General features: G+C 39.9%; 1 protein-coding gene across 1 annotated transcript in view; it reads left to right on the top strand.

Moving 5' to 3' along the window:
- Positions 1 to 1,024: 1,024 nt before the first annotated feature.
- trps1 (trichorhinophalangeal syndrome I) overlaps positions 1,025 to 7,557 on the top strand; it is a 131,515-nt gene continuing 124,982 nt past the window's right edge. The window contains exon 1 of the mRNA XM_037692981.1: positions 1,025 to 1,075. The gene's annotated coding sequence lies outside the window, so the exon portion shown is untranslated. The remainder of the gene's footprint in view (positions 1,076 to 7,557) is intronic.

Raw genomic sequence — 7,557 nt, 5'->3', positions numbered from 1 at the left:
AAGTGACTTCTCTTGACACAGTTGGAGAAAATCACTTCATTTTGGAGAGTTGTAAAGAGTCTGCCTGTGAAGTCCTAATAGATGCTAAAGGAGTGTGTGTTGCTTTAAGAGCCAGTCTTCGGGAGGCTTCTTGGTATTAATAGAGCTGCTGTGTCTTCCTCCTGTGACGTAATGCGCCTACAGAGACAGGCAGAGAGGTCCTGTCACAGCTAAGCGATAACACTTGTCTAAAAGAAAGCAAGAAAGATAAAGAGCTGTCCTGTTTCGGTTCGCTGTGGACAGCAAAGTCCTGCTCCGGCCGCCTAAATATCGCTATAGTAACCGAGCTAAACTCACTCATCAGTCGGCATTAGCCTAGTTTATGAGCTGTCGTGAAGCCATAACTATCTCTCCCCCCCACCCCCCCCGACCAAAGCGAGAGCAAAAAAAAAAAAAAGAGACAGCCAAGACAAAAAAAAAGCTTCACGACAGCAAAAAAAAACACAAAAAAAAAAAAAAAAAAAAGAGCCACAAAGAGACGAGCCAGCCTCCATCTTAACAGGCTCCCACAGAGAAAAGGGGCTTATTTTGATCAACAGGTAAGCAAAAGCATTAGCAACACAAACACATACAACAACAACAACAACAAAAAAAAAAACATAAATGCATCGACCGTGCAGGTTTAAGTCGGCGACGAAGTGCACGCGGCTCAGACGACGTGAACCCCCCTCCTCCTCCGTACACTTCGAAAAAGGGAAGCGATATTAGCCGCGTTGCTAGCTGTTTGTAGTTTTTACGACGGGCAGCAGTCGGTTTGCGTCTTATGTAACTAACGGCCCCGTCCGGGGAGGAGGAGAAGTGGGGGGGCGTTCGGGAAAGAAGGGATCCGCTGCTTGAATGAGAGGGGAGGAAAAGAGAGCAGCACCGCTTTGAATTCACATGGCAATTCACATTTTAGGCTAGGACACCCACAAACGCCACACTAATACAAATTGGGAGTGCAGGGGAGGGGGGGCGCGCCGCTACCGGGAACAGCTACCGCTTTGATTTAGTTTGAAGCCGAAGACGGGGGACGCGGAGTGACTCGGAGAAGTAGGTTTGTGTTTTCTTTTTTTTAAAGTTTTTTTTTTTTTTTTTAATCTTCTTCCTTCACTTGACGATACAGCATCTTTGACTCGACTGCAGTTAGCCGAGTGGCTCCAGTGGTGTGTGTTGTTTTTAACTTGGGTTTGCGCGTTTTTCATTGATAACTCAGCGCAAACTTGATACACAAGTTCAGATTTCTCCTTGATCCGCCGCTTCACGCGCGAGACGCGGACGGCGTGCTTAGCCCACTTCACTTTATTGTTAATTTGCACTTTGAAACAAAACAAAAAAAATAGGTGCAAGTTTGAACCAAAAGGGGGGTTAGTTTATTGCTTTACAACCGACATGGTGCTTGTTTTTGCTGCTTTGTTGGTGGTGGGGGGTGGGGGGGGACAGCGGATGTTATCAACTTTTTAAGCTAAGTTGGCACAAAGTTGTTTATTTGTTTGCTGTTGTCTCTTAAAGTGATGCCGGGAAGCTTGAGTTGCATTTCCACTCAACTCTGAAGAAGACCCCCCCTCCTCCTCTTCCTCCTCGTTGTTACAAACTGTGATGTTCCTTTGAGATAAGGGAGCTGGGTAGGCATGACAACTCTGTGGGGAGAGCAGGGTATGTGAAGCCAGTACAATGAGGCACACACTGCAAGGAAGCTCTTTTTTTTTTTAACACTGTTCACCAGAGTTCTCCAAATCTGGACCCCCCCAGCCCCATCAGGGGACTGCTTGTGTGGACTTTTGTTCAGCAGATAACCTCCACAGGTTTTAAAAAGAAAAATCCATCCCAAACCTGCTGGACACTTTCTCTCAAGTGTTTTCCATCTTTAATTATCCAATCACACATGTACGCTCGGATTGAAGCAAAAACAAAAGTTCTTCCAAGTTAATACAAAGTAAAAATCCTTATTTATTATTAATTAAAGTTGAAATTCAAGTTTTGCCTGAGTAAAAAAAAAAGACAACGAAACTCCAACTTGGCCAAGTTTTGTTCGCTTTAATTCCAGTTTTTCCTTCAAGTTACAGATTAGTTTATTCAGTAGTTGTGAAAGCTAAAGGATCTTAAGTTTTCGGCGGCGATTTGTTTGAAGTGAGAGCGTTTAATTTTTTTCTACGGAAGAAACAAAGATTTACGGTCGTCGTCAAAGTGGAACCAGATTTGAGAAGCGACGCTTATCTCCTAAATGTGAAGTTGTCGTGACACATTCAGCTCCTCGTTTAACTTTTTAAAAATTTTTTTTAAACAAGTGTTTTTACATCTGCTTTCTTGTTGGGCAATAATGACATATTTTTTTTTGTAGTTCCCTAATTTTCTAGTTTTGCTTCATTTTTTTGTTGTTGTATATTTAGTGTCGTTTGGTCGTTTGGTAATGAAAGACTGTCCTTTTTGATTAACAATTTGTTAAAAATTAAAACTTGTAATAAACTTTAGTGAAATTTCCATCGTCACATTTGACAAACAAGTTGTCAAGATAAATAGCCTTAACAAATGACTCACGATCCCATGCCTTGTTTTATCTCAACAAACCCTGTCAAACTTTTACCAGCGCTCCAGTAAATGATGAATATGTGAATCCGGTACTTTTCACCAGGCTTTTCTGGGTGACATTAGTTCTCCTGGTCCAAAACAGTTGACAGCTTCTTACAGAGAGGCTCTTGCTCGTAAAAACTCATTTGTGTGTGTGAGACAGAGCGGGAGACGGCAAAAGCACTTACTCCTTGTGTGTCTTTATGTTCTGTGGAGACGGCCAAGGCCGGCTCATATGGCCGCAATATGTGGAGCGTTTGTGGTGGAGAGAAAGTTTTCCAGAAAGAGAGGGAGGCGAAGAGAACACATGGAGCAAGGGAAGTCAGAAATGTCCTGTTCAACTAGAGCCGGAATGTGTTGCTCGTGTTTTATTGATGGTTTGATGCTGGAAGACACGAGGAACAACTGTAGTGATTTCTGTGGGCTGCCATGTATTTCTTTTTGTTGTCTCGGGTTGTTTTAGAGCGTTGCACGGTGGCGAAAAGGCCGGTTTGAGACGCAGCATGAAAACGGTGGCTTTTAGAGAAAGCGGGGAGTGATTTCACTCGCCTGACAAATTGAGAACGCTGAGCAAACTTGATGGGATTTTACATTTTAATGGTCCAGTTTTAGTTATTTCAACGATTGTGACAGAGTTCAACTTAAACGAGTTGACAGGAGTAGTAAAAGTTTCACAGAAGTAAGGGTTTTTATCTAAAATCACTTATTGGCTTAAATTAGTGCAAATGTCTCACTAACGCTTTATTTTTCACCACATTTTTTTTAATGTCACAAACAAATATTCTGTTGGCAAAATAACTTTAGGGACAACGTTTTGAACCTGTTGCCCACAGTCAAAGTAAACGGCGAGACGATAACTTGGTTTAGATTCTAGTTTTGACTCTCCCTGTTTGTGTATTTTGATGTGCCAAATAATTAGATGTATGGGAAGCTTTACACGAGTAATTTCTCCTAAGTGCTCTCAGCTGACGCTTGCCGAACATCTCAGTCCAGCGCCGCTGGCTCCACTACGAATTAAATCTGCATTTAAACGTATCCCAGAGGGAGATTTAAATGGTATTTTTTCCCCATTTCCCATTTATTTGTTGTCATTTCTAACCACATTTATTTACAATCTTAACTGTCCCAACACTTACCGTTTTTAATAAGCAGGAAAAGATAGCATCTTTTAGAGCAGTCGGCCGTGATTCATCTGGGCTCTGCCCGCAGTTGAGATAAAGGAAAACGCCCATGGATGGTTAATTTCAAGAATTTTTTTTTTTATTTAGTTTTAGTTCTTCTCTGTGCTCCTACTATTTTATTACTGGCTTGTCTGTTTTGCCCATGTCCCAAGGATGCAATTTGTTTTGAACTTATTTTACTGTCTGGGCTCGTTCTTCAGCTTCTCGTTAAGGGTTCTGATCTTAGTCTCTCACTGCGTTTACTGGTAGTCAGTCTGGAAAAGAGTTTGCTAAATGCCCCCAAAAATATCATCCCCTGCTCAGTTTGTGGCTTCTTGTTTCGGCCCGAGGTCATCTTTAATGTCTTTTGGGGTATTTCAGATTTTGAACGCTAAGTCTTATGAGATGCCTAAATAATGAGCACAGGGTCTTTGTTTAAGGTAAGATTGCTTATTTCTCTTTAGACTTTTTTGTTGGTGGGGAGACGTCAAACTCTTAAATGTGAAAGAGTAGACATCTTTCTACCAAATGGAAACTGCCAAGTGGTGGAAACATGAACACAGGCAGCAGAGTAGTTCTGTGGTCTCTCCTTGTACCAAAACTTTCTACTGTTCTGATCCCACAACACCTGCCGACTTCTTGGATGTTTCTTCCCATGACTGCGAGTTAAATCCTTAAAATGTAACACGCAGGACTGGTTGCAAACACGTATTTCCGAGCCTTTCCTGTGTCAAAGTAATCAGGAAACCATTGGCAGCCTGTGAGGCAGCTGGTAAATGAAACGTGCTGGGGGTTGTTACGCCAACCCGTCCTTTGAGTCATGAAGTCTGCCTGCTTTGACTCAGCGGAGTACGAGCCACGCCACGCTTCCTGATGCCCATACGTTCAGGCATCAATCACTTCTCTGAGTTTGTATAAAACCGTTCTGTGCTGAAGGAAATGTGTTGATCGTACACTCGGTTGGATAGAATGTGATAAAGGGCAATTACGGCCAAATATGTTGAGGTTGAATTTTCACAATTGTTGAATATAAATAATCCACTGGTTTTGCATGCTTTGTTGTGCTGCATTCATTTACAAACTTTTACATCTAAATCCTCCTTAGCTGCATAAATTCAGGACTTTTCATTGCTTCAGGGTTTCATAAACTAAATTATTACTTAGGCTTTGACTTATAAGTGCTAGTGTCTCTAATGAAAAGTTTGAAGCAGTGGGGTCGGATCAGCCCACGGGTGTTTCTGGACTTAAGGACTTAAACACTTTAAGTTAATATATTTCATCTCTTGCATGTTAATTAGGCTACGTTCACAAGGCAGGTCGTAAAGCTCAAATTTGATTTATTTATTTATGAGTGGTCATTCGCAATCTAATTTAAATGAGACTACCATCAGACTCCAGTTTGAGCAGTTTATGGCCCTGAATGGGCCCACATGTGCAGAAGACAACGTGAGGCGTACTTATGGACATTAATATGGATGCTACACATGTTAGCATGAGTCTATTGTGCAATCAGAGTGGGCAAAATGATCACGTGCCATGCTTATTCTGTTCAATGTTAATAGTTGATCTTGCCATTTCCTACCTACTCCAGTATCGCACTTCAAGTAGGGGCGTTCCACACAAGCAGAAACAAATTTATTTTATCACTCTAGTATATAATCCAACATTAACGTTGGTATCATACATTAGTGTAAATTCTCAGTCATCCAGGACATGGCGCCTCTAAAAAGTAAAATAAATAAATAAAGCAACTGGGCTCCATTCTGTAGCTGAAGATGAAACAAATTCTACACTTTAAACTGCATCAATATTGAGGTCAATCCACATACCCCTGCTTCAGTGACATAAGAGTTGGACGAAATGCGATGACCGTTCTGACTCAAGTTGCCTTGAAAAACATCTGCTGTGTATCTGATTTAGGACTACATGAAATATTGGATTTGTCATGTTCAGGCTTTCATAAAAAAATTGGATTTGGACCACGTTTGCCAGCAGTGTGAACGTATCTTTAGACTTCAATTAAAATGTGTTTAAATTTTATTTGCTTCACTTTATCGTTCGCTTTGTATCTCCCGTTTATTTTCTTGACTCATTCCAATTTAATGTAGTTTAGTAGAACACAGATTGTAGTACCATTTTAAGCAAGTACTCTAGGGTTTATGAAACAAAACCAAAAATGTAAATTGACAGAATGACTGAGTGATGACCTGATAGGGGATGAACTTTTCAACACATAGTTACAGAAAGTTTACTTGTACTTTCCTAGTTTCTTTCTCTTTCAGACAGCATGTGATCAGGACACAGATGAAGTTGCACGTCACTGAGATGATTTTACATTTATGCTTCTGAACGTGTATTGCTGTAATGACGATGTGACTGCTCCATCTATGGCAGCGTGCAGTTTTCACCCGACAGGCAGAGGGTAAAAGTGAACAACGCAAAATGTGCCTTCGACACGTGTGGCTTGAATTTGAATAGGGTTTCTGGTGTAAGCGTCTTTATGCTGATGCTGAAAAAGCTGTGCATGGAGAGAGCACATTCTCCTCAGGTAAAAATCAAGAGTTGAGTTCAGTTAGTTTTTTTATTTACTGGAAAATGTGTCTTGATCCTTATGAATGTTTATGAAGCATTCACATTATTGTTATCCATTTTTCTTCCGTACATTTTTTCGTCATCTTTCTCGTTCCACAATTTTTGTTATTTCACCAAATCATATATCCAAACCTTCAGTTCGTTCAGGAAAAGGGTGCTATGGCTTTTGGTATTGCTGCATCTTTTTGAACTATTTAGCCTTTTCTGCCACTTTTTGTCTCATAGAAAATTAATTTAAATTCAATTCAGTTTATTTGTATAGCGCCAAATCACAACAAAGTTGTCTCAGGGCACTTTACAGAAACATTCACATACACAAAAAAAGCCAATTAGTAAAGTTCTCTATCTAAGGAATTAATTGAGTTCATTTTACCTCCTTCACATCTTTAGATGTGTTTACAACCTTTTACTGCTCCTTTCACAGTTTGTTCTGGTTCAGCTTCTTTCAGCTTCCTTGTGAAAAAAAAAAAAAAAAATCAGTTACTTTCAGCTATTTCAGCTGTTTTTTTTAACCCCTTTCTGATTCTTTAACTAAAACATTTTTGTATTTATTTGAACTTCTTTTTGTTAATTTCAGCTTTTTATGCTCCTTTCAGCTTATTTCTGCAAGTTTCAGCTTTTTCTGCCATTTCAGCTACTATCTAGCTGTTTTATGCTAACTTCAGCATTGTCAGCTAAATCCACATTTTTGGCACTCATTTCATGTGTTTTCAGGCTAATTCAGAAAAAAAATGTGCTCTGTCCACTTCCTTCTAGTAATTTAAGTTTATTTCTGTTTTTTTTAGCTACTATTCGACTGTTTTTGATGATTTCAGCTTTTTACAGATAATTTCCACTTTTTATGCTCATTTCTGTTTCTTTAAGCCAAATTAAGCACCACTGTGTTGTTATTTTAAGCTTCTTCCTACCTTTTCAGCTACTTTTCAGCTATTTTTTGTGCTAATTTAAGCTTTTAGCTGTTACCGATTTCTGTGCTCATTTCTACTTCATGAAACCATATTCAGCAAATATGTTCTTTCTGCTTTCTTCTGCTAACTTAGGCTTGTTCTTCAATTTCAGCTACATTTCAGCACAATTTTAGCTAATTTCAGCTGTTTTTCAGCAAGTCCTTCAGCAATAAGCATTTGCACTGTATTTTCGCTGAAATGCATCTTCTCTAGTCACCATAGCACCCTTGGTGCACCACAGTAATAAGCTGTGAGTCGACATTCCTTTGATC

The sequence above is a fragment of the Nematolebias whitei genome, chromosome 19 (assembly GCF_014905685.2).
Source record: "Nematolebias whitei isolate Nwh7 chromosome 19, NemWhi1, whole genome shotgun sequence".
NCBI lineage: Eukaryota > Metazoa > Chordata > Actinopteri > Cyprinodontiformes > Rivulidae > Nematolebias > Nematolebias whitei.
Note: the sequence above shows the minus strand (reverse complement) of the source record. Positions and strands in the feature narration are given on the sequence as shown.